This window comes from Anas platyrhynchos, chromosome 5 (assembly GCF_047663525.1).
Source record: "Anas platyrhynchos isolate ZD024472 breed Pekin duck chromosome 5, IASCAAS_PekinDuck_T2T, whole genome shotgun sequence".
NCBI lineage: Eukaryota > Metazoa > Chordata > Aves > Anseriformes > Anatidae > Anas > Anas platyrhynchos.
Genome location: NC_092591.1, coordinates 429,440 through 456,173, shown reverse-complemented (window position 1 = coordinate 456,173; position 26,734 = coordinate 429,440). Strand labels below are relative to the sequence as shown.

The following is a 26,734-nucleotide window of genomic DNA, read 5'->3' as shown; positions in this document are numbered from 1 at the left end:
ACTGTTACCTGCCCTTGTCCACAGTTGTCCCCCACCTCTTGTACCTCTGTTTGCCCTCTACAGTGCTATACTGACCCTTCAAATTTGGCAAAGATCATATAAAAAAAAGTTAACTAACTATTGAAATGCCATTTGCTATTGCTCCCATCTCCTGTAGAGTTCATTCAGTTACTGATTGCCTTAGGCTATTCTAATGGATTTTCTGTCTGTTAGAAATACATATATATCCCTGAGAAATGCAGCAACATTTTTCATGTTTTAAAACTTCCCAAATTCCTAACAGAGTGTTTAAATTTTATTTTGAATGTGGTAATATGTAAGTCGATGTAGTCTCTGTTAATTCTTCTTTGTAAATTAATACTTTTGTCAGTGCAGTAGTTTTGTTACAGTATATACCTGTGCATCAGCATTTAGCTGCTCAAAGTTTAGTTTGTTTAGATTATTTTACCCCAAGGAGGCCGAGAGAGTTTGGGGTTTATTTAGCATTTCACTAAATCTCTGATACCTGGAGAGTATGAAGTTACTTTCAGAAAGTTAATTCAAATGCAGGTGGATCAACTTTGTAAGGGTACACTACTGGGAATTCAATATTTTTTAAGATTCAATTTTCAATCAAAGATTGTTCTACAAGGAAGAGCTTAATTGCTTATATTAATTAAGAAAATAATTATCATTTGCCTTTACTTAGAGTCAAAACTTAGGTTTTCTTTGCAGTTATGCTAGCAAAAGGGCTGCTGCTGACAGTACTGCTCTGTCTGTTTCATTAATACTATCTAATTTAGTTTATTACACATTTTTTCAATGTTTACTTTGCTACAACAACAATGCAATTGACCACTATTTCAGTCCTAACAAAAATGTGTACTTTTCTTTGTTCATTTTTTTTTCCCCAAGCTATTCATAAATGTCACCTTCCAAGGAGAAACCTCTTAATTTCTTGGTCTTTGCTATGCTAGTGTAAAGAAAAAATATCACTACAGCTAGTAGCTATGGAACAGTACAAGATGACATGTTTACTATTTGATGGATTTTTGTCTTCCCAAAATTACCTGTGGTCTTTAAATATTTTGAAGAATCATGGGTCATCCATTCTTCAGTGTAAAATTAATAAAAACATAGATAAAAATAACGCGCATTCAACTATACTTCTATGACACTTGTTCAAAAAAAACTTCCAGTTTTGCTTTTGCCTTTGTATAGGTCAACCCTTCAGCAGTTATCTTACAGTTGCTCCAAAATTGATTTTCTGCAATGCTTACAGAGAACAAGACAAAGTTTGTTCAACTGTTCTGCTGAAACAGCTGTCTATCCTGCCAATTGGTTGCCTTGCTCATTCCTTGTTCTCTTCTACTGATTTCTGTGTTTCTATCACTTATTTTATACCAGGGAATGTACCCTACAAACCTAATATTCCCAGATATTTTCCCTTCCCATCCAGCAGGGAATGTTTGTAAGACTCATACTCTTGTACAGGGAGGAGAACAATTCTTGTTGTCATATAGTATCAGGAGCTTATTAACTGAAAGGATTGTAAAAGAAAAAGAAGAAAAAAAAATTCTGGATGAGAGATGATGTTACGGAAGACTATGATGACCTCCACTCAAAAGTTCTAATGGTTACCTTTCATAAAAATCAATTCTCTGCATATGTTACCAATCATCAAACTTACAGAATGTGCCAGTGAGCAGTTTACAAGTTATTTGGAGACTTCTTGACTCTCCTTTAGTGAAGATAAGAGACAACAAAGAATCATACAACACAAATAACTCGTTCTCTATCTTGAGAACTCTAGTACATGACTCCAATTTCCAAGGCAGTTTCCAGGTCCTATACTAAAACATAAACAGTATGACTAAGTCATCCACTCTGAATTTTGGGTTTTGGTATCTTTAATAAAGTGCCTAAAAAGTATACTCCTGCAAATAACTTTTCTTAATGATCTGCCTTTGCAGCAAAAATCTCTTGATCTTAGCCATACACTTGACACCACACCTGCATTAAACTCATTCCCTTTAATTGGGCAGTTTTGTCAGGTAGCATATCATCGATATATTGCAGGACAAAGTATAACCCATGCTGGAATCTCAGATTTACTTATAAATGGAATCCAATGTTATTAACTCCAGTTTCTTTGTATTCACCACAAGCTCCTCTAGAGAATACAAAGTGTTTGCTAACTGTCCACTGGGTGTGTACATATTTGAAGCATATGGCAATTGTGATTGCACTTTTGGCATGTGCACCTTTTTAGAGTGACTGCCTGCTAAACCACCTTTTGTGTGTGACTATCTATGTGAAAGCACACCTTAGGTTAAGGGAGTTAAAGGCCACCTTCTGTTTGCTTGTCAACCTCAGTAGTACCTCATACTCTCAGTATTGCTTATCCCAGCTGGTTGTCATGGGGAGAGGGGGAAGCAATTTCCTTGCTATTGGTCATGCACAGCTTTTTGTGGAATTTCAGGCCTACATTCCTAGAATTCCGTTTATATGCATTGATATCTATGTATGTTGTGAATGCCCTTCAGATTCAGACAAGGCATAAAAACAACAGCATATTCCTGACAGCACTGCTCTAACAGCATAAATTCTGAAGTTTGAGTACCTCCAAGAAGTTGTTCACAAGGAAGCAAAAGTATTGAAGATACACAGAAATAACAAAGAATTATTATACTGGCTAAGTTTACATTGCCTGACAACAGTTTCATCATAAGAAAAAGAATGAAAAATCTATGGTGAATAAATGATTAATTAGAGCACTATAGAATATCATGCAAACTCCTTTTTTTTTTTTCTTTACATTCCCAGAGGCCATAAGTGAAGGACTATGCCTGAGACTAGAGTGTAACTAATCAGTAAAATCCTTTGTTAAATATTCATATTCAAAGTGTAGAAATAAAAATCTCTCACTATGAGCTATTAACACATTTACATGTGGCTGACATGGAAATCTACACTTGTTACTGTCATAGTCCAAACTCTGTAAGTATAGCCTAGCACAAAATCACATTTATCTGAGGAAGTTTATCCACTTTCCTGCTTTTTCAGGCTAGCAGAATAGTCAACAAACACATTTTAAATTGTAATTGTATTTTTTCGCAAGTGTTGTTTTGGAAACATTTTGCATTGCCTAGAGTTAGCATGTGCCAGCTCATGAAATATTAAGACCATGTTTGATGGTTCTTTCTGAGACTTGGAATAAGATACTGGTGAGAAAAAGGGTCCTATTTTTTTCTTTAATTAATCTGAAGGAAAGAAAATAACACATCCCTTCATTTTATTATATCATATTCTAGCAGTATGCATGTATATTTGACAGTATCTGGAGTCAGGGCCCAAGCTATTTCATGGCTGCCTATTCTGTAGTACCTAGATGTCAGAGAAAGACACAGAATCACAGAATGTCTGAGGTTGGAAGGGACCTCTGAAGATCACCTAGTACAAACCCCCTGCTGGGAATATCCCTTTGCCCAGTTTTGTCACCTGTCCTGGCTGTGTCCCCTCCTGGTTTCTGGTGCATCCCCAGTCTCCTTTCTGGCAGGGCAGCATGAGAAGCTGAAAAGTCCTTGGCTTTGTGTGAGCACTGCTCTGCAGCAAATAAAAACATCAGTGTGTTATCACCACTATTTTCATCAAAAGTCCAAAACACAGCACTGTATGAACCTCTATGAAGAAAATTAGCTCTACTCCAGCCAAAACCATGACAGGTGAATATGAGAATTAGACAAATTGAATGTACAGAAAGATAGCAGAAAACAAGGAAACAGTGAGGCAAGGAAAGGGGACGTTTACTTTTTATTTATATTGTGCTGACAGGCATCTGGATCATACAATCTTAATGGCCCTTGCAAGTATCTGAGGGCAACTATTAGGTTACCTAATAATATTCTCATCACCGAACTAGTCAAGCCCAGCTCCCTCTGCCTCTCTTATATCATATGCTCAAGCCCCTACCACCTTACAGCTCCGTTATTACACTCTTCCCAGTTTCTTAAAAGCTTTCTTATACTGTGGGCCACAGAACTGTTGACAACACACCAGATGTGTGCAGTACTGAGTAGAAAGGAGCAGTTATTGCCCTATACCTACTGTTTCTACTCTTGCTAAAGCAGTCCAGGAGGTGTTTGCTTTTCAACTTCCTGTACACGAAGAGTCACAGATCTATGTAAAAATGTGGTGCCACATAAAGACTAAAAGCAGACCATAAACAGCCATCTCATCGATGCAGACATCACTGTCCCAGCTCCAAAAGGCCAGAGGCTGCTGCAGGCAGGTGCAGGCAGCACTGGTGTGATGAGCCACAGTGTGGGGGGCCTGTTGAGCTCAGCACAGGGCCCATGGAGTGTGAGCAGTAGTGGAAGTGCTGCACAGTGACAGTGTGATAAGGAGACTGGTGTTGCAAAGGTGCCTTTTTTCCTTCCCATCTATCTCCACCATTCTCAGCCCAGTCCCTCTCCCCCACGGGGTATTTTTGAGGAGAATTTGATGGAAAAATATTTTGGCAAATATTATGGAGGGAAAGCTCTATCCGTTTTTTGTAAAATAGATTTTTTTTTTTTTTTTTTTTACTCTTTACTGCGTAGACCAAAACAAAAGTGTGAGTGTAATACCCACAGGCAAAGCTTTTAGTCAGCAAGGGCTGAAATGTGACCTAGGCCACTGCAGCAGAGAATACTTCACGATCTACTCAAAACACCTTTGAAACAAACGACCCTGCAGCATAGTAAATCTGTGCATTTGTTTTACAAAACTAAATAGAAGCTATGAATTTCCTTCTCTGGAGCATGTTTTAACGAATCCATAAAATTCTGGGACACAGTCTGCTTCACAGCAATATTAAGGTAAAAGCCAAGTATCCCCTGTACGATTAAGCCAGTTTTGGAACACGACTCTGACAGGCGGTCACAGTGCAGGACTGCCATCTGCAGGGCAGCCTGGACCAGGTTCCCCTGGAGGCTGGCAGGGTCCAGGCCCCATGTATAAACTGTTTTTGAGTATGACTACGCCGTCATTGCCAGGAGAGAGAGAGGTTCTGAAAAATGCATGCATCCTAACTGCACCTGCAGTGTACAATGGCATGTAGCTCTACGTACTCACAGAACTTGGAGCCAGCTTGACATAGGAATTACTATTACCCATTTCCTAAATACAGTTCTTCCCCCTTCGGTACCTTGCACAGTTTATGCACATTTCTGGACACACAGAAGGGAGATGAATCAGCCCTGGACATTATCAGCAGGACAGTTAAGCTCTCCTTTTAGTTTTAGGGTTCAACTCCCTCCCTCCCCCCCCTCCCCACCCCCCCCCATCTCCTTGACAAGTTCTATGCTGAAGTCACTTTAGTAGTAGAAAGCACACAGTTGTTTTCTTTGCAGATAGGCCAAGTGGGGAGATACCTGTGCATCAAACCATGCACTGGTAACGAATGTCTGCTGTAGTGCAGGCACAAAACAGTTAGAGTTGGTCTGGTCTCTGGGCACTGGGCAGGGTTTCATCAGTCTTTTTCTGTCCCCTCCACAGTCCAAGTTTTACTTTGTGTGAGTAGCATTCTGTTCTCCATCTGCAACACCAGAACAACTGTTCAATTTCACCTTTGCTCTTGCCATGTGTGGGCATTTAGATACCTAAGTATTCCCAGTCTGTACAGTCATCTATACAGTCCCTGCATCTGTACAGTCCATGCTGAAATGCTTGTGGTGTCCAGCTGCTCTGGAGCTGAAGAGGAATATAGCAGTGGTATTTGTGGCTAAGTAGCTATGAGAAATATGTCCTGACTAATACATTGAGATGAGAAGTGTATAACCTTTTTCACAACTTTGCCCTGGTTACATAAGCAGTATGTTCCGGAGTGCTTTTCGTTTAATCTTATGTAAACTAAGGAGTGTCTGATCATTTATACAGGGTCAGGATAGTGACACATGGCTGTTACACATGAAAGCAGCTTCCCATTACCTTCAAGTAGGAAGCAAGTTGGGAGAGAGCCACAGCAGACTGCACAGAGCAGGAGGAGAGTGAAGCTGAGGTGTTTTTCTGTCTCCCCAGTGCATAGGACACAAGCTCTGAGTGGTCTGGGGTCTCCACGTGGTGCTGATCTTGTCACACATTCTGGTGGTCAGCACAAATGACAGAGATGAAGCAGTGTTTCATAGAATCATTCAGGTTGGAAAAGACCTGTAAGATTATCTAGTCCAACCTTCAACCTAGTACTAAGAAGTCCACCACTAAACCATGCAACTAAGTTCTACATCGCAGAAGATTCTTGAAGACCTCCAGGGATGGTAACTCAAGCACTTCTCTGGGCAGCCTATTCCAATGCCACACAACCCTTTCAGTAAATAAATTTCTCCTAATATCCAACCAAAACCTCCCCTGGTACAAGTCAAGGCTATTTCCCCTTGTCTTATCACTTGGTGCTTGGGAGAAGAGCCTGATCCCCACCTCGCTAAAATCCTCCTTTAGGTAATTGTACAGTAAGGTCTGCCCTAAGCCTTCTTTCCTCCAAGCTACACAGTCCCACCTCCCTCACCTGCTCCTCATAAGATTTGTTTTCTAGACCCTTCAGCAGCTTTGTTGCTCTTCTTTGGACACACTCCAGCACCTCGATGTCCTTCTTGTAGTGAGGGGTCAAAACTGAACACAGGATTCGAGGTGTGGCCTCACCAGAGCCAAGTACAGAGGGATGAGCACTTCCCTCGCGCTGCTGGCCACACTATTTCTGATACAAGACGGGATGCTGTTGGCCTTCTTGGCCACCTGAGCACACTGCTGGCTCATATTCAGCTGGCTGTTGATCCATACCCCCAGGTCCCTTTCCAATGGGTAGCTTTCCAGCCACTCTGCTCCCATCCTGTAGTATAGCATGGGGTTGTTGTGCCCCAAGTGCAGGACCCAGCCTTGCTGAACATCATACAGTTGGCCTTGGCCCATCAGTCCAGCCTATCCAGATCCCTCTGCAGAGCCTTCCTACCCTCAAGCAGATCAACACTCACATCTAACTTGTTGTCATCTTCAAATTTACTGAGGGTGCACTCAATCCCCTTGTCCAGTTCGTTGATAAAGCTATTGAAGAGAACTGGCCCCAGTACTGAACCCTGGGGAACACCACTAGGTCTCCTGCAAGTCAGGAGTAGCATTTCATAACAGCTTTGCTAGCTGGCCCTTGTCTGCCTAGTGGCAGATTGAAGTTTTGTGTCTGGCTCAAATCATAGGTCACTCTGTGCTCCAGGGCTGGGTGGGCTGCCTATTGCCAACCACAGCCCTTCCCAAAGTAATACCAGTCTTCATGGCTTCTTTGGGACACCAATGCAATACTGCAATAAACACAAGGTCCCTGGTTTGGGATGCTCACTGACACACCACACTGCATTGGGGTGTTGCCTACCACCGCTCACCCACAAAACCTGGGGTCTCATCTAGCATAGCAGAGATTGAAGATTTAGCCTTCAAATCACCATGCTAAAAAATAATTTAAATACTGTTTTTTACAGATGTTTACATATCATAGCTATTTTCCATTCTGTTAACTGTTCAACTAATTTTGCATTTCACTGTGGAAATTTAATGTGTTATTTTCACCAAAATGAATTAAATGGATTTGGTGCAGTGCTCCTTCCCCTAATGTTTCTATAAAATGATCATCCTTGTTTACTTACATGACTAGTTCCACCTCGTTACGTGGCCCTAACCTTACAAACACAAATATTTCAATATCCAGCCAAGACCAACCTCAAATAACTTAATTGGAAAAGAGAACATATAATAAATTATTTATTATTATTATTGTTGTTATTGTTGTGAAGGAAAATCCCCTTAAGTTTACCATCAGAATAACCCCAGTTGAGATCAGTGACTGTACAATGGCTGAAGAGTTAATGCCTCACTACCCCATGATAAGAAGATTACAGCCTTTTGCTGCTCTCAATCTACACAGCACTTTCTCACTGATATTTGCAATAACACGATGTGAAATAATCTCAGCTATCCTGAAGCTGTCAGTACATAAGAACTGTTATAGAAATGGGCAAGACCATTTGCAAACTCCTATGTGTGAAATGATACATAGTGCTGAGAAGCACATTATCACAAAATTCTCCTTCATCTAGTAGCATTGCACTCGTACCACACTGTAATGAAACGTGACACACACCACCACTCCTTGCATCACCAGAAGTGAGCAAAGCCTTTTCCTCACAGTCTGCTCTTCACAGTGGGAAATGAACTACGTACAGGAAAGTTGTTCAAGTGAGAGTTTGGCATCACATTAGCTATACTTGAGCTGTAATTCTGGCCCTTGATTTCCTAGAATTTTGGATCCTGAAGGTCTTCCTACATTTCTATAGTTCTTCCACAGCTGCCAGTAAAGGGAGGAGCTATGTAGTTCTGTGTATGTTGCCATGAAACTTGCTATTAATACAGCATTGGCATGTCTTTGGTTGGGATAGAGTGTTTTTTGCTTTTTTTTTTTTGTCTTGTTTTGTTTCATAGATGTTCATACAGCACTGTATTTTGGACTTTTGATGAAAATAGTAGTGATAGCACACTGATGTTTTTATTTGTTGCAGAGCAGTGCTCACACAAAGCCAAGGACTTTTCAGCTTCTCATGCTGCCCTGCCAGAAAGGAGACTGGGGATGCACCAGAAGCCAGGAGGGGACACAGCCAGGACAGGTGACACAAACTGGGCAAAGGGATATTCCATACATTTGATGTTCACAATCAGCAATAAAAGCTGAGGTAAAGAAGGTAAAGAGGAAATGGGGCACATTCAGAGTGATGGCATTGGTCTTCCCGAGAAAGTATTGCATGTGATGAGCTCTGCTTTCCTGGAAGTGGCTGACACCTGCCTGCTGATGGGAAGCATCATTCCTTGAATTCCAATGCATTCCTTGTTTTTCTTGGCTTGCATGCACAGCTTTTGCCGTACCTAGTAAACTGCCTTAATCTCAACCAATGAGTTCTCACACTTTAGCATTTCCATTTCCATCCCCCATCCCACCTGGAGAGAACAAGCGAGTGTCTGCGTGGTACTTAGCTACCTGCCAGAGTTAAGCCACAACACCCTTAAAGTCATATATCCACACCACCATTGACAGCAGCATTTTCCTGCACAAAGTATTTCAAGGGTCATTTCATACTTCCAGGACTATCCGTCATAGTCGGCAGATAGGAGCTCTTAAAGGTAAAGAATCAGGTACAGCACAGCATGACATTGTATGTCTGTGCAGTACAGATTTGTACATGTTACAGGATTGTGTACAACACACAAGTATCCATAGTCAGCAACACCTACTGATCATTTGTGGGACTACTCAGGTACGTTTTGGGCCATGTGTAGAAGCAGCCACAGAGCATGTAACCTTAGATATACATGACATTATTAGCATTTCTAGCACTTAAAATGGGATTTTAATTTTTAAGGCTTCTGTTACTATTACTTGAGTGCACAGACTTGTTTCATCTGGAAATGCATTTAAACATGCAAAAAAAAAAAAAAAAAAAAAAAAAAAGCCCAGGAATGGATTATAAAATGTATTAGGATGCAGATAATGTAGATAAATCCATAAAATCACAATTACCTGGGTTTTTCATTGTTGAAGATTGAAATAACCAGGAAGCAGCTCCAAAACATGCAAACAGATGCATATTTTCACAAAGATATTATTAAAATGTGAATTATGTTTCCAGAGGTGAGATAGAAGCCAGAAGTTAACATTTATTTAATATGAGTTAATATGAGATAGACACATAGAGGATAAGCCCCCAGGACTGTAAGTAGTGTTCCAGACATAATTTCTAGGAAAAAAAAAAAGCTGTGAAATTTGTGAGACTGGGATTGCAGGCAGCAGAAAAATCTGTACGTCACTTTTATTTCTTGCCTCTGCATTCATCAGTGCCTGTTATTTATTCTTGGCTTGTGTAGTCCTGAACTTTTAGTGAGCAAAAGCCTTCTCCAGCCCAAGAGGGTAATTAAGGAGAAAAACACAGAGCTGCAAATATGAAGTGATGAAGGGGACCATAGGTTTAAAAATAACTTCTATGGGTGAACAGCTAACACAGCTCCAAGTAGCACACATTTTTTCTGGAGGCTACTGGGAAATTGCTGCTTGCTTTCCAGACGAGCTCTAGTCAGAGAGGACACAGAGTGGGAGACCACAAAGGTACCTTCTTATCTGTTTTTTCCGGGTGTTGAAAAAGGCCAACCTTGCTGGTGCATAGGGGAGGTATGGGAAACCATGCTAGAACACAGATGGAGACCAATGTTAAGTGGTGTCCCTCAAGGGTCAGTATTGGGACCAGTACCATTTAACATCTTTGTCAGCAACACAAATAATGGGATTGAGTACACCCTCAGCAAGTTTGCAGATGACACCTTAACAGGCTTGAGAGGTGGGCCCATGCAAACAAACTGTGGTTCAACAAGACCAAGTCCAAGGTGCACGTGTTGGCGCAATCCCAAACATGAATATAGATTGGGCAATGAGTAGATAGAGAGCAACGCTATGGAGAAGGACTTGGGGTACAGGCAGATGAAAAGCTCGACATGAGCTGGCAATGTGTGCTTGCAGCCCAGAAAGCCAACCATATCCTGGGCTGCAGCAAAAGAATTGCAGCTAGCAGGTCAAGGGAGCTGGGCTGCAGCAAGGAACAGGGACAACAGCATTAGTAGGAAGAATAGGAAAGCTTACCAATCTCACAGCAGCTTTGTTCTATTCCTTATGTATCTTCCATGTGAAACTACAGTCTCTAGGTTATTCTCATATGGAGGTTTTAGTGCCCAACAAGCAACAGGGATCATGATGTAAAAAGAGATCTGTCAAGCCACTTCAAAACAATGTGTCCAACTGCATAGTGTACCGGAAGACGTAAAGAAGATTATAGACAAAAGATGTATGTAAAACTCTTCCCTAGACACTGAAAGGCCTTTGCAGTGGAAGAAAGTGTGACATGCTGATAACTGCTTGAAAGACAAACAAAAAATGTCAGTGACCCTACTTCATCAGAGAAGCTTTGTATTTTCCACACAGTCAAGTTCTGAGGGACAGTGACTGTTTCTAGTTTTTGTCTTATCCTGAATGCTTTGCATTTGTCCACTGGGCTTTAATGGTTGACACATCAAAGACTGAAGATGAATATTAGGGAAAATGTCTTTTCCCTCCTTAGAATTGAAAAGCTCTTTCATGAAACATAATTATAGTGGAAAAGAGGATGAGAAGGATGTTCAGTAAAGTTCTGAGAAATACATAAAATTCTAGATAATGTAATAGCTGAAGTCTTGTACCCTATCCCAATTAATCACTGATATTTGTACCAAAACAAAAAGATCCAAGAATCTTTGTTAAAAATTTCAAAAATCCAACCTAAAAAACACCACAATAACAGTTTCACAGTGGCCAGAAAAAGTCTTTGCTTGGCATTTTTGTTCAAGATCATAGTTTTTACTGGTGAAGAAACTGAATGTCATTCAATAGTTGCTTGAATTTACAAAAAAACAAAGCAGCTCGCTCAGAAAATTGTAATGCAATTTCCAGAATCATATTTAGCAGGTCTTGTGTAGTCTTTTCTTCTTTGCTATGACAGTTGGACTTAATGAGTGATGTTTCATGGAATCACAGAATCACAGAATTGTAAAGGTGGGAAGGAACCTCAAGAGATCATCAGGTCCAACCCCCCTGCCAAAGCAGGTTCCCTAGAGCATCTTGCCCAGGTAGGTGTCCAGACAGGCCTTGATTATCTCCAGAGGAGACTCCACAACCTCTATGGGCAGCCTGTCCCAGTGCTCTGTCACCCTCACCATGAAGAAATTCTTTCACATGTTGGTGCGGAACTTCTTATGGTCCATTTTTTTGGCCATTGCCCCTTGTCCTATCCCCACAAACCACTGAAAAGAGGTTGGCCAAATCCTTCTGTCTCCCACAATTAAGATATTTGTAAACATTGATAAGATCCCCTCTCGGTCTTCTCTTCTCCAGGCTGAACAGAACCAGGTGTCTCAGTCTTTCCTCATAGGGAAGGTGCTCCAGGCCCTGTACTATCTTTGTTGCCCTCCACTGGACTCTTTTTGATGGGCTCGTTTTGATGCCTTGATGCTGTTGAGAAGCATGTTACTCCATGCTCACCTAGGGAAGATGCCATCTGTAGTGCATGATTGTCAGAGCTTACTCTTGCATGCTTCCCTGCACCCCAGTGCTCTGGGAGGAATAACCTTCATCCAACAGTTCATTAGAAATCTGGGCAAGGTTATTGGGAGCCCTGCCTTTGGTCCCTGACACAGCCTAAGCAGTTTTAAACTAGTTCAGCAGAGTGTTTACAAAGAGACCTGGATCTGTCCAGCCTGGAGAAGACTGAGAGGTGATCTGATCAACATTTATAAATATGTAAAGTGTGTGAGGCAAATCAACAGGGCCAGGCTCTTTTCAGTGGTGTGCAGCAATAGGACAAAGGACAATGACTAAAAACTGGAACACAGGAAGTTCCACACAAATACATGTAAGAACTTTACAGTGAGGTTCACAGAGCATTGGAACAGGCTGCCCAGGTAGGTTGTGGAGTCTCCTTCTCTGGAGATATTAAAGGCCCACCTGGAAACTTTCCTGCTCAACCTTTCAAGTGAGGAAACTGCTTGTAGCAGGGGGGTTGGACTCGATCTCCAATTCTGTGAGTCTGTGATTCTGTGAAATAAGGCATTTTCAGCTTGGAAGACCCACGTGAATTACCCTTTGATGCTATGATCTTTCCCAGTAGTGTAAGCACAGTGTTGGTGCATCTCCATCAGTGCAGGTCTCCTCAAAAACTCTTCCTCAACCAAAACAATTTCTTTCAAACTATGTGTGAACAGCCAGTATTCCACTTGCAGAGATTATGTCTGCTATTCCCAAGGTGCAAATATATGTTTGGGCTTTATACACTGAACATTACCAAGAGACCAGCATGCTTCTTGGTATGCTGGAGGACGGTGTCTCCAGTAAGGCTGAGCTCCCAATGGGTGCTGCAGCCTCCCTCTGCGAATGAAGGTTTGCAGTGGAAGAGACATAAGCACCTTTCTGTCTGGCACTTTGCCCTCCTTGCACGATGCTGCTAGAGGAAGTCTGAGTAGCCTAACCTCAGCAATTCAGTGATTCTGTGATTTTTACTACTTGGGCCTTGTCATTAAAGGCACTTGCATTAGTAAGCACAACATCACAGGCCCACACTGGTGAGAAACTTGTTGCTAGGCAACACAAACCTTCACAGTGAAGTTCCAATTCCTCTCTGACAAAAATGGCAAGATAATGAATGTTACATCATTGGGTTTCTAAGTTTCTCTAATATTTTCTTTTAATCTGCAATGCGAAAAGATATGAGAGAAATGGGAACAGGAGGAATTTTGGAATGATGCAAAGAGAAGATGGAAAGTAGAAAACATTCCATGAAGAAATAAAGAGAAGAGTAAGAAGTGCTGAAATGAAGGACACGAATGAAACTATTTTGTTCCTGATTAAGGAGGTATTGGGGAGGCATTGGGGAGGCAAGGACAATCCCCAGACATGGACTGTATATCTCGAAACAAGACACTGGAACTCATGATAAGGAAGCGGCAGACGGACAGAGAAACAAATGTAAGGACTATAAATCTCAAAATTGGACATTGGAATTCATTATAAAGATACAACAAACGGAAGAATTGGCAACAACCAGCTCTCGCAATTAAGAAACGTGCCAATTCAGCAGATTCCTGACCAAAGGTGAAAAGTACACTGTGAGGAAGACTCGGGGTCTTCCTCCCAAAGACCCCTGCCCACGTCCCAAAGACCCCTGCCCACAATTCTTGGGAGGCTCTACGCAGGCGCAAGGTGCCAAAAGGCTAATTAGCATGAGAAGCGAGGGAAGGCGGGGATAGGTAATGCATATGTATAGGCGCTTGTAGAATATTGATAGATTGATTGTATAAATTCAAGACTGCTTTCCGCTTTGGGTATGCACGATAGGTGGAGAGATCCCCCGTGCATCCAGCGCTGCAATAAAGAATATACCACTTAAAGGAATTTCGGCTTCGATCTTTGAATCATTCCAAAAGTTGCACTATAGTCGTGACAGAAAATGAACACAGATATAGTGTGCTGTCTTTATACAGAAATCAGCATTCCACAAAAAGAAAAGTCAAACCAACACAAAAAATACAAACACAGAAATAACTATACTAAATTCAAGAACATATTACTTAGAGAAAACACAACCATTAAAAACTTGGAGGAACAAGGACTAGTAGTGATTTTACTTTGCACTGACCAGCACATGTATTTCTGTTTCAGTTATGTGAACATCCCCATTTTATTCTGGATTTGCTAATACTAAGGTGCTAGACATATGACTGATCTATACTGCTCATTAGTCAGTTACATGTAGAAAGCTCAGCTTTATACAGTACTGTGATCAGAAGACACAATAGCTGTCCTGCATCCTGCCCATATCAGCCAGGGTGCTATTTTTTCCCATGATGGTGAAATCAGCACTCCCTCTACCTCCCAAAGGGCCACTACTTTCTTACTTCAGCCTTATCACTTTTTCACCACCTTTGTCTCCACATTTTTTCCATGTGAGATAGCCTTCTGTGAGCAGTCCATGTGGTGGAACCCTGCGTGAATACATGGACAGAGATGGCAGGCTCAAGTCTGAAGATCTTGTGGAGCGTAACAGTCAGGAACTGCCCACTGCTAGTGTGGGTGAGCAGCGGCCAGTTGTCATGCTATTCATCTGCTGAATATCTAGGGAATCCCACAAAACAGGAGACATTCTTCAAAAGAGGCAACTGAAGTAGGCTAAGATACAAGACAACTCAGCACAGTTCTTCAAGACAGTTATTAATCACTCCAAAGATAAAGCAAGTTGGACAGGCAGAACGCCATAAACAGGAAAGCCCAAAGCAGTGTACTACAGTGAGGTGCCAGACCCATTCATTTTTTGTCAGATCATGTCAGAGCAAAGGCAAACTGCCCCAGACAGCTATGAAAATGTATTACTTGTTTGTTTGTGTTTTCTTTTTCTTTTTTTTTTTTTCCTCACCTCTATTTTTTGAAAGATCTGAGCATGAAATCTGTGTAGCCTAAGCCTGTTTAGCCTTGCAGCACACAGGCACAGCATCAGAGTGAGTTTGTGGCCAAACCTTGTTCAGACAACTTGCAAAGCACCATTCTCATTTATGTGCTCAGTGCACACAAGCTCTTCATCAGAGCTCTCTTTACTAGTACAAAGGAAATTACTGCAATCTTTCAAAGAAAAACAAAACAAAGCAAAACAAAAAAAAAAAAAAAAAAAAAGCGTCAGCCGTCAGCCTCAGATGCCTGGCTTTTTCTTTGGCTGAACTCCCAAGTAATCCCATCTTTCGTAGTTAGCAGGCATTTACCCTTTCATGTTTATTTCCATATCATGGCTCCTTTTCACTTGGGCCCTTAAAATACTCTGCTAGGACCTCTGCTCCTCCTTCAGGTATAATAGCCCCTTCCATGAGCTCAAAGACAACAGAAGGAGCTTCTGAGCTCCAAAATTAGTGCTGCTTATAGCATGAGTTCTTTGCAAAGCAAACACTTTAGCCAAAGGATAGAGTATAATTCTTGCAGTTCAATGCTTAGAGACTTCAGGATAACTCCTTAGAAAAGGACACCTTTTCCTGATGAAAAATGAAGAGTTTGCTGAGGGGTCCTGACAACACCTTCCTCCCAATTCCCTTTCAAACATTTTACTTTGATAAGCAGGAAAGACTGGTGTAAGCTCAGCCCTATCCGTAACAGATACAACCCAGCCAGGCCACTAGGAATGTTAAAGGGCTGGAGAACTTCTCTTGTAAAGACAGGGTGAGGGAGTTGGGGTTATTTATCCTCGAGAAGAGAAGGCTTTGAAGCCTTCCAGTGTTTAAAAGGGCTCTAGAGGAAAGAGGGGAGGATGGGCAAGTGGGATTCTTTATTAGAGAATGTAGTGGTAGGAAAAGGGGTAATGATTTTAAGCCAAAAGAAGATAGGTTTATGTTAGATATTAGGAAGAAGACTGACTGCCCGTGTAGTCACTGCCAACCTGCATATGAAAACTTCTGTGGAAGCAATCTGCATTTGTGGTTGAGCAGCCTGGTTCCTCCATCTCTTTACATGTTACCTGAGTACTAAGTAGCACCCAGTGAGTAAAACAGCACTTCACATCACAACCTCTTCTTCAGCACATGCTGTCGCCACAACCCATCCTCCTCCTGTTTGCTGTAGGCCTCCTCCTTCAGTATTTCTTCTGTGCATATGTTAAGTTTACGTGGATTTGCAATAATTACAGTGGGGCTATTCACTGCATGTGAGACACAATGGGAAACCTGACCCGTCTATCTGCAGCTGACAGTAATAGTTCTTGTTTCGGAGCTGCTGTGACAGGGTCAGGACATCTGTAAGGCTGGATTTCTGTTGAACTGTTTCAGCTCTTTTATTTATTTCATGTTAGTGATGATGATATAGTGCAGAATAATGCATGTCAGTCCATAAACGTTAATGACAGAGTTTAATTCTTAAATTCTAAGGTGTTTATAACTGTGATATTAGTCTTGAAATTTCATATTGACAGTGCTTAATCTGACAATGCAGGTATTTATTTATATAGTGCAGTATTCATTAGGAAGTGGGACCTCCCAGTGATTTTTATTGTCATTCACCAAAGCAGGGCTTAAAATACAGATATAATTAATTATATTTTGAGTACTTAAATATCTAAATTATGAAATATATATATATAAAAAATAAAGTTATTGCAACTGTAATTTACATATTGTGCATTTGTTTGAAATTCTATCCACTCTATGTAAATTTAATCTGTTTGTTTTTTTTTTTTCCCTTCATACTTGTATTATGAGAGCTAATGAACTATTAACTCTGTCCATTTTTTCCTCTTTGCAATGAGACACACCTCCTGTCTTTATCATATGACCACTCAGGACTGCCCAGGCTGTGTCTCCACGGGTAGAGCAGGAATAGTTGTACAGGTGGCGACAATGACCAGCAAATCAAACCGTTCCTGTAATTAACAGGGAGAAGCCTGTTCTGGCGGCTGCATGTTGCCACTCCACATCTCCTCTGTCTGTGTATGTGGCAATGCACTGGTTTCATGTGAAGACATTTGTGGCAGTGACCTGGGTTCATCCAAAGTCCCAGTCAGGACAGCACATGTGGCAAGGTAAGGATAGCACACTAATATATGATGGATGATACCTTTTCTAGACAGTTTGTATAAATTATGTTCAGCTGCAAGGACAGGTGTTTCTGGCCAGTCTAGGGCACACTGCTATGTTCCTCCTTCCTCTGGCCTGACAGGAGAACATGAGCTCTGTTCTGAACTTCAGCCTCTGTCATCCCTAACTGTATATCTGGGAGCATCTCCTTATTATATATGGGCAGAAAGATGTCGTTTTGTCGTTTTGTCGTTTTTGTCGTTTTATGTCGTTTTGTCTTGTTTTGTATTGGTGACTTTTAGGCTAGAAGTGTACTGAACAGGTTAATGTCATAAACTATCTAATGGTTATTTGCACAGCTTCTTTTGACATTTCCTGCCTCTTCAGAGACATATGTAGTAAACAGAAGCTTAGGTAGTTAAGCTTTTTATTCCTAGCCAAATAACACTTGAAGGTGAATTTTTAATTAATCTCTTAAAATATTTAGCTTTTTGATTGTACGCACAGATATACCAACCTGTGCTAACACAAGGTGCAGTGGAACAGAACTTTAATGAATTTTCACACTTTGGATGCATGCCCTTTCTTTTTCTTATAGAAACAAAAACAAACTCTAGATTCTTTTCTTTGGACAGTAGTAACTAGTATCCAGAAGCTGCAGTCCTACAAAATATGTATCAGTGTCCTGGTTTCAGCTGACATGGAGTTAATTTTCTTCCAAGTAGCTAGTATGGTGCTGTGTTTCTGATTTAGGATGAGAATAATACTGATAACAAACTGACTGTTTAGTTGTTGCAGAGCTGTACTTGTACTAAGTCAAGGATTTTGCAGCTTCTTATACTGTCTCGCCAGCAAGGAGGCTGGGAGTGCACAAGAAACTGGGAGGGGACACAGCCAGGACAGGTGACCCAAACTGGCCAGAGGGATATTCCTCACCATGTGGTGTCATGCTGAGCAATAAGAATGAGGGATTTGGCTGAAGCAGGACTGCCATTGCTCAGGGTCTCGCTGGATGGTGTCAGCAGACGGTGAGAAAATGCATTGTACATTGCTTGCTTTGTACACTCCTTTATAATAATAAAAATAATTGTTATTATTTTCCCTTTCTTTTCCATCCTATTAAACTGTCTTTATCTCAATCCATGAGTTTTAACTTTTTTTTTTTTTCCTGATTCTTTCCCCTATCCCATTGTGACAGGGGGAGTGAGCTGTGTGGTGCTTAGCTGCCTGCCAAGTAACACCAGAACCATCAGAAAAGAATTATTTTGGTTCACTTCCTATTTCATGACTGTTACTTTTTAACAAATGACTCAAAGCATAGGGATGTATAGCACAAGATTGGGGTCTTGCCTGCACTGCAGCTAATCACTCAAATTCAGATAAATATAAATTCTGTTGTTTTAAAGTACAAAATGCTTGGTTTTTTGTTTTTTTGGTTTTTTTTTCAAACTTTGAGAATTAAAATATGAAAAAAAAATATTTGCATTGGATGAAAAGTTAGTCTGTTTTGCTAGAAAAATGATGATGAACCTTCTGGAGACTTAAAGCTGAAAATGAACATAAAGAGTCTAAGGACCATGGCTTCTTGACATTGTGATTCTTTTCCATAATTGAGTATTTCATAACCCTTTCTACTGCTATTGCTGGTAGAAGGTAAACCATTAAAGACATCTAGCCTTTCTTGCACACTTAGCACCGACAAATGTGCTAATGAATGTATTTCTCCGATATCGTAATTTTGCTTTTGCTTCTTTAATGGAGTGAATGAAGGGCTTCTATCCACTATCCAGAGAAAAGGAAACAGCAGTAATACCACTTCCTTCTAAGTAGAAGTTTTAGACAGTGTAACTTTTGGAACAGCTAGAATGTTCTTGAAGTTTGGCTTCTACTTTATGATAACCATATATAACAATCCAGATGAGTCATAGCAAATCTGCCCTTTGATTTTGTGTATTTGAGTGAGATCAGGAAAAATGATTTTGTAAGAGAAGACTAAGACAAAGCAGAAATAAATCAGGGCAGCAGACAGAAGTTAATGAATTTGTTGTTTCACACGAACAGTCCAAACCTGAAGTGCTCCTGCAGTTAGAATAAATAAATAAATAAATGAGCAAACAAACAAATAACAAAGCAAACAACAAACTTTTGTCTTCCTAAAGTTCACTGAGTGAAAAACAAAGTTGACCAGTCAGGAGGAGGCTGCAAGCATTGTAGGGAGACCAAGATATGCCTCTGCCCTGCAGCCACGATAGCAATTAGTACACTTTTAATATTTCATTTGTTCTGTGAATCTTGTTTAAATTTCTGGTGCAAGGAAAGCAGGTGCTTTGTGATCAGATGCTACTGTTCGCCTCCTTTAAATTAAACAAACATACCCAGTTTAAATCATGTGTTTGTGGGACATAGTGTAGACATGTTTTGGCACTGAAGGATGCTCAGACATAGAAGTACATGAAATATTTCTATTTCATTTTGTAACAGCTTGAGCAACAGTATTTCCAAGTAAGACACTGTTTATGTCTTGAAAATGTTATAATACAAGTGACCACAAATAGGAAAAAATTATCTGGTTTTTGAATGAAAGCAGTACACTATGACAAAGAGAATTCTCAGTTGTTGGAAGAAGAACCAGTTTTTCAAAATCATTATTCATCCCTTGGAGATGCTAGACAAACATTTCTCACAAAGCTAGGCAGTCACCTAGGAAGGTGATTCATAACACAAACGGAAAATTCACATGGAAGGTAGGTCACAAATTTCAAAAGTGATGTGGCAGGTTGGGCACTGCCTCTGTGTAAATCAAGAGTACACAGGAATGGGCAGAAGATCCTTTGGATGCTGCTGGTCATAATGAAATGTAAGTAATCATGAAATGCTGCCATCTTCTCCTGCAGCAGTGATTAACACACACACTAAGCTGACATCCTCACAAGCTCAGATCCGATATGCCTTCAATAATTATTTCTGTGAACAAGTACATGAAAAGAAGAAACATTATTTTCTTATATTTTTACCAGTGTTCATTCTGTTATACAAAGCCCCGTGTATTCAGTGATTTTATGTGTGCTTTTTATTTAAGTGTAAAATGTAAAAGCTCTTTATAAGACTTCCTATGAACACATAATACAATATCTTGTAAAACATTATACAACTGAATACAAACAAGAAATTTTGCTATGCTTGAAGACATACTGAATGCCTCTTGTTCTTAATTAAGAGTCCACTGACCAGTGCATTGGGATTCAACTGAGCCATTATCTGTTTGCTTCCTACACGTAACATTACTAGCTGGTTGAGTGGTGCAAAAGAGACAAACACTGAGCTCCTGTGGCTTTCCTTCAAGAGGATTTCCCTTTATATGACATGACAATTTACAGAATAGGAATGAATGACTGTTCTTTAGTTGTTTTTTCTCCACATGCATGGAAACAACTCATGGAAGGTTAGCAGAAATAAGAAACACTGTTATAATTTTCTACAGGCTTAGAAAATGAGAAGACTATCAATATCCAATTACAAAATGACTACCTGAGGTATGAAATAAGAGAAAGATTGAGGGTTTTGAGACTTTTCTGAGAAATTGCACACTCAAAATTCACTTGAACATATACTTGATTTTCTATTATATAGACTCACGTCTCAAACACTATTAAAATTCATTAAAACTTGGCATTGTTGGTCTTCTGAGCATTTCTAAAGATTCAAAAACAGTTAGAAAAAGAAGGAAAATAATGAAAGCACTGTAAAAGGACATACCTCCATTAGCTCCTGTCTCACATTTTCATCAGGGTGTAGCATGCAGTCACCAGGAGTTCCCATCACAATCACCATGCTCAGAAATTAGGTAGATAAGCACAAAGTCGAAGAAGTTCCCATAACCTTTCAGATTGTTAAAACAGAATAAAGGACGATGAACAAGTGTATACAGAGGATGCAATTTAAATAGTCACATTCTATCTGTCAAGGACACTGAAAAATAATTGCATAACTGTATAGTACAATTTAAATATGTATGGAAGCAAATCCAAGTAGTCAGGACTCAGCAAATGAAAGCAGATGTTTCTCTATCATACAGAATGAGAGCTGTGGTTTTGTTGTTGTTGTTGTTTTTAAGAAAAGCCATTTGATTAAAAATAATAATAATAAAACTCTGCAACAGAAGGAATGGGAAGGTATGTATAAAGAAGGAAGCAGACAGTGATCTTTACACAGGAAAACCCCAGTGGGCATCAAAAATACTTCAAAGTCAAATCTGCAGAAGACTATCTCAAGTAAAACTGCAAACTCAGAGGGTCAGTATGGAGATAAAATGCCCTTTGGTCCAGTTATGTACTGCTGCAGCTTAGATGGAGTTTCTTAAAGGATCTTGCAACTTGCAGAATGGCAGTGACAAAATATTACAGGTGCATGAAGCTGAGTTGTGTATGAATTACACAAGAAGCTAACTGCCAGCACATACTTTTCTCCCAGTGACTCCTGACCCAGGAAGCCAGAAGCTGAAGTAAGCACTCATGATGGGCAAGGCATCATGATCTTTGTCTGTACAGACATTTCCAGAGACAGGCACTTCGAGCCACCACGGGTACAGATCATCCATACTGCAGAAGCCCAGCAAAACTGGTCAGGTGTCTGTGAGGAACTGCAACATACAGTTTTCTCCCCATAAAGGGAGAATGTACCTGATTTGCCCAGATTAAATGCCAGATTTCATAATATCCTGGCATGCAGAGCTGAACTGGGATAACTGGATGTTTTCTGCAATAATTTGTTCCAATACACAGCTCCTACTAGCTTCACTTAATGTTACTGCTTTTGTGTCAGAAAATGCTGCAACTACTTTATCCCTAACCAACCTCAAATCTAAGAATCTTACAAAAGTAATGAGAATTAACACTTTTCTGATAGATTAACCTCTCCCTAGACATACCACAGATGTTCTGTGGTGGTTCAGCATTTGTATTAATTAGAGTATAATGAAAAAAAATGTGTAGGTTTTCCAGTGATTTTAAAAGTCATTTGATGAAATTCTCTGCAATGTCATTGAAATGATCAGTCTGATATCTTCTAACATACAGGAACAGCAGAACAGTCCTCAACAGCATCTCAGTTTGTGTCACTTTGAAAACATATTTGCTGTGGCACAGCCACCACAGCTTCCCGATTTTCCTCTTTCCTTATTCACATTAGGAAAAAGATTAGACTTTAGCAAGAACATCAAACACGCAGTCTCCTGAAGATGAACTGACTCCAGATGAAATCACATCCTACCTCTCATTCATACCCTGACCATTGGAGCAAGCATTTGAAACCTTCTGGAGCTGCCAGCCCCAAGCATTCTCCCCTTCTAAGGGTTTAGCTGGCTGGGTCCAAGTTTGGCTTGTTCAATGACAAGAGATGTTGTGCATCTCTTGCACAACAGAAGCAAGAAATGAGAAAGAAAGAAATGAGAACTGTCCTCAGCAAGAAATGAGAGCTGTCCTCATTTCCTTGGGAGCTGCTTCTAAGTAGAAGCTCTTCTGCTTGGAGAGCTCTGTTGTAAAACTATCCTGTGGGGAATAAGATCCCCATGTTTCCCATTCTCTCTGAAATCACTCCAGACCAAACAGACCTTACAATAGAAATATGAGAAGTTTATTCTATCAAAATTCCAAGCATAACTGTATACTATTTGAAGACAAGTGCAGAGAAAAAAAATAATAATCATGTGTCTTTTATTTATATTTCACTTTTGGCTTCAAGACAATTTCTGCTGCTGCCAGATTCTCTAGCTCAAATAATTACCTATGTATCTCACACAGGAATCTGGGAGCTGGCACCCATGGTTTAGGCAAGGCCTGTATTTTTACACTCCACCTTCCTAACAATGGATATTGGCTTGAGGAGCAGGCTCCTCTTATTTTGCCTTATCTCAGCAGGATCTTTGTTCAATATAAATTTACCTTGTAACTTGTAGTACTCCCTATAAAGTTATTAACATTGTCTGACAGTTTCCCCCAGTGTTGTGAAAGGATGTTGTAGAACTGACACAGCAAGCTCAGGTAATCTTCAACTTTTTGACCAATATGAAGAAGGCTATTTATTCCAAGTAAATGTACTTTTTTGACCACACAACCTTTGGCCCAAAGGTGCAGCAAGGCTGGTGTTCAAAAGAAAGGCTCCTCAGATGGAGGAGTGCATCCCTTACAATCCTCTAGCCCCACATGCACTGCTGGAATCTTCAGAAATGTGATTGAGCAGCTCCGCACCCTACAGGCAAAGATGACAATTTTGGGATGCCTCTCCTAGACAACAGGATGATGAAAGAGATTAGTGTACTGTTGCCCTGCTACAGAGCAGCTGTGCCTTCTCTCAGAGGGAAATCTTTCATTTCTAAAAAGAAACTTGGCTTCCCCTGCGCCTGACAGAATCAATATCCATTAGGGCAGCAAGCCCTGATTGTTCAAAATCCATGAACACTGCCAAGCATGGGCAAATAGGCAAGGCTCTGACTCTGCAGTCCTCAGTGGCCCACCTTAGCTCCCCACTGGAAACCTCTGGCACAAGGGCACGCCATGCGACTTGACATTCATCCTGGCATGGGACAGGGTATAAGCATGGGAGCCTAGCACCTTGGAGGCTGGGGTCAGTGGCATATGGATGCAACCTCTGATCGTGTATCTGCAGTTTTGTTCTCCTCATGAAAGGTAATTAGATTAATTGATTCAAGACAACATGACACCCGGGACAGCATTCTCCATCTACTTTTAGCCATATGAATTGTATGGACTGCCTCTGCTCACTGTCTACAGAGTACCTCTCATTGGGAACATCTGAGCTATTGAGCACATGCAACATTGCAAATAGTACAGGTAGGTGAGAGAAGGGGTCACACAGGCAGAGGCTCTGGTGCCAGCAGGGTTTTTAGGGTGATGCTGATATCTGTTTCTCTAACGCTGCTGTACAGGTATGGGGTGCTACCATATTCAGTGTGCACCCTCCCTCTGCAGCTGCAGTCCTGGGCTCAATGCCAGCACATCTGACACAACTCTGCTCAGTACAAAGGAAAAAACTCAGAAAGACTTTACAAAGGAAAGCTCAGGTGGGATGGGATCCTGCTGCCTCCCATCTAAGATCTGTCCCTGGGCAGAAGGGTTTCAAATATCTCTTCTTAAATGTCTTAAAGATATGAGTTAGACCTAAACAGGAAGGGTCCTTCTACCTTCTGAGAAAACCTGTGTAGTTTTTAAATTGTTTCATTGTGTTTTCTGTTTCTGGAAAGTTTTCTTCACCCAGTTTGTAATGAAATTCAGCTATCACAATGATACTGAGGGGAAAATGAGTTTGAGTGAATTGAATCTTCATTTTAATTGTAATCTTCATTTCTTTGCAAGGTTATAAAAAGTGACAATGATGCCTCTTCTTCTTCCAACTCTTCCCTTTGACAGTTTTAAACATTTTTTCTAAATACTTTAAAATTCCTCAGAAATATTTGGCAGAAAAATCATAAAGTCTGGTACTTTCCCTCAAGCCGCTTTTGTTTTCCGTGAGCAGATGCTTTTGCAAAAACTCAAACAGAAATCAAACAAAACAAAATAAACAAAACAAACAAAAAATGTAAATTGATAATCTATCACCACAGTATCAATGACAAAGAACTTAGTATATTTTAATCATGGAATCATAGAATGGTTTGGGTTGGAAGGGACCTTAAAAATCATCTGGTTCCAGCCCCCCTGCCATAGGCAGGGACACTTCCCACTAGTCCAGGTTGCTTAAAGCCCCATCCAGCTTGGCCTTAAACACTTTGAAGGATGAGGCATCCACAGCTTCTCTGGGCAGCCTGTGCCAGTGCTTCACCACCCACAGAGTAAAGAAATTCTTCTTCTCTATGATTCTGTGATTCTATGAACTTAAGTGCAAACCATTGAAAGAACTGAAGTTGTGTTTCCCTTCACTGGATGCTCTGGTATGTGCTATTGTCTGCAATATTAATTACCTGTAATTCATAAAACTCAGCCTAGTCACATTTAGAAAGAAGACAGGGGGTAAAACAAAACCAACAGCATCCTGCCTTGTATCAGGAATAGTGCAGCCAGCAGGAACAGGGAGGTGATTGTCCCCCGTACTCTGCTCTGGTGAAGCCGCACCTCGACTGCTGGGTTCAGCTTTGGGCCCCTCAGTACCAGAAGGACATCAAGGCCCTGGAGCATGTCCAGAGCAGGGCTACGAAGCTGGTGAGGGGCCTGGGACACAAGTCCTGTGAGGAGTGGCTGAAGGAGCTGGGGTTGTTCAGTCTGGAGAAGAGGAGGCTCAGGGCAGACCTCACTGCTCTCTACAACTGCCTGAAAGGAAGGTGTGGGGAGCTGGGGGTCAGCCTCTTCTCACAGATAACTAGCAATACTACTAGGGGGCATGGGGATGTTTAGTTTGGAAATGAGTAGACATTTCTTCTCAGAAAGAGCGGTCAGGCATTGGAGCGGGTTGTCCAGGGAGTCCCCATCCTTGGGGTTGTTCAAGGAAAGGTTGGACGTGGTGCTTAGGGACATGGTTTAGTGATGACATTGGTGGTAGGGGGATGGTTGGACCAGATGATCTTGGAGGTCTTTTCCACCTTAATGATTCTATGAAATGGAGCATGGCTATCTTTGCTTCAACCAGCTGAGGAGCAACCAGCTGAGGAGTAACAGGTGTTGATAAGTAACCAACAAAGAGTGAGGGAGAGCAGATGAGTGAAGCTATTTTAAGAAGCAGTATCCCCAGTTCCTCCACTGTTCTGCTGGAGTATATTGTGTAGGCTTCACTGGAGTCTGTTCTTTGGACCAGTATAATGAATATACTAGCTCTTTCAGAAATTTCTGGGCTTTTAGCAAAGCCGACTGTGGTCCTGAATTAAAGACAGCAGGGGCAGATGGAGAAAGAGCAGCGTTCTTTCAAAAGAATATTTTTAAGGGGGGGGGGGGGGGGGGGAAAGCTACAAACAATAATTCTGAAATTATACGACAAGGAAAATTTCAATTTCTCCTGGGGCATTGCTGAACCCAACCAAACCAGTTTAAACCTTATTAGAAATACCAGTGAAAAAGGCAATATTATCCTACTGGTGTAGGCTTATGGAAATACAAAAACCATCAGAGGAAGGAGTTGACCCTCTCCAAATGAAGTGGGTTACAAAATAGCAGATCTTGTAGACTTTGGTGTGTAACCTACCACTTTGAATTCTCCTAGTACCAAAAGACAGCAAGGTTTCAGCTATTTTGACATGTTTATAAAAATGTTGGGATAGTGTACTGGGTCCGCCTGGGATGGAGCTAACTTTCCCAGCAGCAGCCCATACAGTGCTCTGCTCTGCACTTGATAGCTAGAACAACATTGGTACCATACCAGTGTTTTGTACCAATCATTACCAAGATATGTCTGACTAGAGTCACTCACGCTCCACCTAAAAGGGTCAGAAAATAATCACAGAATCATAGAATATCCCAAGTTGGAAGGGACCCACAAACAAGGGTCTGCTGGGAGCTCAGGGCCATCTGGGGTGGCTACCCCACAACTATCTGATAAGCACCCATACTTTCTGTTCCTTCTT

General features: G+C 41.0%; 1 long non-coding RNA gene across 4 annotated transcripts in view; it reads left to right on the top strand.

The window, feature by feature from the left end:
* LOC106017789 (uncharacterized) overlaps positions 1 to 26,734 on the top strand; it is a 45,348-nt gene that overhangs the window by 8,693 nt on the left and 9,921 nt on the right. Inside the window, exons 3-5 of one of the 4 annotated variants that reach the window (XR_011809365.1) lie at positions 8,559 to 8,663; positions 17,029 to 17,174; positions 18,001 to 20,193. The exons of 1 other annotated variant lie outside the window; for it this stretch is intronic. This is a non-coding gene — a long non-coding RNA (uncharacterized lncRNA). Of the gene's footprint in view, positions 1 to 8,558; positions 8,730 to 13,330; positions 14,018 to 17,028; positions 17,175 to 18,000; positions 20,194 to 26,734 lie in introns of those variants that run through there. 2 more of the 4 variants (XR_011809366.1, XR_003497752.3) reach the window with 2 other exon arrangements.